The sequence below is a fragment of the Astyanax mexicanus genome, chromosome 8 (assembly GCF_023375975.1).
Source record: "Astyanax mexicanus isolate ESR-SI-001 chromosome 8, AstMex3_surface, whole genome shotgun sequence".
Classification (NCBI taxonomy): domain Eukaryota; kingdom Metazoa; phylum Chordata; class Actinopteri; order Characiformes; family Acestrorhamphidae; genus Astyanax; species Astyanax mexicanus.
The window spans coordinates 18,809,892-18,813,478 of NC_064415.1; positions in this window are offsets into that span (position 1 = coordinate 18,809,892).

Consider the following 3,587-nt stretch of genomic DNA (forward strand, 5'->3'; position numbering starts at 1 on the left):
ATTTTAAGATAAAAATAAATAGAGTGGACAGAGTTCACCATGCTCTATGCAGTAATTTAACCCCTACAGGTAATAAAGAAGTCATTGATCGAACTGTGCATTAACACTGTCATTATTTCAGCCTATCCAGCACAGAAAGACTGTAGAGTAGTGTGGAGTTAAATGTTTTTTAATTGTTTTGTGTTTATTGGACAATCTGCCACAGTGCTGCATTACACTCTGTGTGTGTCTTTCTCTCCCTCTCTCTCTCACATCCTACAAGTCCCACCCACACAGAAACCTCATTGGTCAACTAAGCATGATGAGAGACCAACCAGGGAGCTCTATTTGTTACTCTCGCACTATGCGTGTTCCTCTCTCTCTTACTGTATGCACTACTATTGTAGTCCTCGTGGAGCCCCTATTAAAAAAAGTGGGGAACTTTCTGAACTTCTGTGACAAGTGGGATCTCTGACTTAATAACTGAAATGTTATTGTTTTTTTTTTACAGACAGAGATCTTTTACAGTCTACATATAGAGTAAATATTCAAACACAAACGTGCAAACATAAAACTAGAAACGGATCACCAACGCTGTTCTAGGAGATCTACTTTCCTGTTGAATCCAGGTTTAACATCAGTCTACTTTGGGCATGTTAATAGTCTAAAATTAGAGATTTCTTTAAAAGAGCAAAACTATGCTCTGAGCTAGCATTGTTAGCCTGTTGGGATTATCAAATTATCAAAAGTAATTTGACAACAGACCTTTAATAAGCCGCATGGCACTAACTAACTAACAGCTTGTTAGAGTCATGTGGGATTTTTAATGTTCATGTGGCGCCAGAGTCTAACATTAGGTGGCAGCATTACACAATATAATGACAATGAGCCCTGACCCAAAACAGTTACTAATGCCTGTAATAAAATGCACGAGTTAGACTATGTGATCTATTTTTTCAACAGCCTTCCAAAATCGGTTACTGAAACATGTAATACAGCCATAAAAACACAAAAGTTAAAAAAGTGGAAATTCTTTGAAGATTCACAGTAAACTTGACTGAAATTTTGTTCAGTAACAGTGCAGGACCTGCTACATTGTATGATGTTGTATTTAGCATTATTTCATAACTCATGCATAACTCAAATGTACAAGCCATAAAATAAAGCAATAAGCAATATAATGAACACAATAAATATATAAACATTAACAGATTGAACAGGACTCAGTACTTCCTTCCTCTGTGCTATATCTTCCTGATGCATGTATTCAAAAATAATCTCATCTCATCTCATTGTCAACCGCTTAATCCGTGAAGGGTCGCGGGGGGGTGCTGGAGCCTATCCCAGCAGGCATCGGGCGGAAGGCAGGATACACCCTGGACAGGCCTCAAAAATAATAAAATGTTAATTAAACAATTTTATAATTGTTTATCATTTTATTTAATATAACTCTATATTAAATCAAGAATTGTGCTTTTTTTTTAATTCTTCAAATTAAAGTTGGTAACATTGCAAGACCTGTAATACCAATGCAGAATTTGTTAATGAATAAATCCTGTAACAAAGCTGTAACAACAAAGTCAGAAGTTAAGTTAGATGCCTTAACTATGCAACTATGAGTTTCTGAATTTTATTGAATAGTTATATTTTACAAAAAATAATTTGCAAGACACAATGAAATCCTATAGTGTGGATCAAATGAAGCGCCAATACCTCTAGGACTGCTTTACTGTGCAAATAATAAGGAATCTGTATATCCTCTCAAAAGGAAATGCCTCCCCAATTGGTCCTTTTAGGAGCATATACAGGATGTAAATTATGCTCTTGTATAAAAAATAATACCTTAAATGAAACATTAAATATTAAATTAATTAAAACAGCAACATAATAACAAGTGCTTCATCCATTATCACTGCTATGAAGTAGAATCTGTCACTTTTTGCACGGCATAACCACAGTTTCACTCTGTGTGGCTGTTCATGCGTGGTGTGCTCAATCTGCTAACATATATGACTCAACAAAAAAAGACAGTAAAGTAGGACAATCTCAGCTGCATCTTGCTGATGAAATGAACAGAGAATGGCCAAACCAGTTAGAGCTGACAGGAAGGCCACAGTAATTGAGAAAACAGCACAACAGGAAGGTCACATCATCAACTCAGTCAAGAACAGAAAGCTGAGTTTACAGTGGAAGAAGGGGAAAGTCATAGCCTGGACCAGTTCCACAGAGGTGCATGAATGGTAGGGTCAGAATTTGGCACCAGCAGCATAAATCCAGGAACCCAGCTTGTATTGGGTCAACAGGGCAGGCAGACTGGTGGAGGTCTTGTGGTGTGGGGAAAGTTTCCTTGGTACACTTTTTTAAAGTTAATACCAATCAGCCATATTATGAAAGTTAAGTGCTGACCATTTGCACCCCTTCAAGACCACGATGAACCCATCAATTAATGGTTACCTCCAGCATGATAATACACCATGTAACAAATTAAACTGGCTTCATGAACAACTTTAGCATGTGGTAGAACAGAAGATTTATCGCATGAAAATAAAATAAAAAATCTGAAAGGTACCATGACACCAATCATGTCAGAATTAACTAAATACATCAAAAAAACATGTACTAAGCTGTTTTAAGAACAAATGCAAGTACCAAGTATTACTTCCTATTAAAGTGACCAGTGAGTCACTGTCTAAGAGTGTAGCTCTGACTAAATAGCTTTATAAGACTTTTTTTATTTCCTGTTCTCTCTTTATTAAAGTCCAGAAAATGTAGGCAATCTGTGAGTCAAATCTGAACTCTCTATTTTAACGTGTGCCATATTTGATGTGGCACTTTAGATCTCTCTGTCTTTATCTCTATCTTTCTTTAGTTCCAGCTCAGCTTCTGTGATGTTTTTTTTCAAAGCATTACAACAGTAAAAATAATAACCAGAATTAAAGAAACATAAACACAACACTAAGTGATAACTGTATTAAGTAAATTGCAAAAATATATCGATTTATCAAACAATCATTGAGGATGACCCTCATTTGTAATGTAGCTAAACTGATACATAAAATATATAAAGAAAAATATATATATTAAAGATATTTATTATTATTATTATTGAGGATAAGTCCAACAGAAGTGATCAAAAATCAAAAAGTGAAAGAAGTGCTTTGAGTGGTTCAGCAGGCTAATCACTGCCACTATGATCAGGAGATTGCCGTCCTGAGAGAGTACAATTGGCCTTGCTCTCTCTGAGTGGGTAGTTGGCGCTCTTTCTTCACATTACTCCAAAGAGTGATGTCTGCAGCACAAAGCATCTGTGAGCTGATGTATCAGAACCGAGTCGCTGCGCTCTCCACCGAGTGCGCTGTGATGCTACTTGGCAATGCTGCAAAATGTATTAGTCAAAATGTATTAGGTTTGTGATCATCTATCTTCCTTTTATTTATATAATTTGGTACAATCAAAGAAACTCATTACTTTTAAGTGGCCTCTTATTTTTTCCAGAGCTGTAAGTCTGTTTCTCTATCTCTCTCTCTCTTTCTGGCAGGGGGCAGGATTACACTATATACAGGAAGAGCTGAAGAGCTGAAAAGCTTCTGAGTGTTTAATCTCTCAGT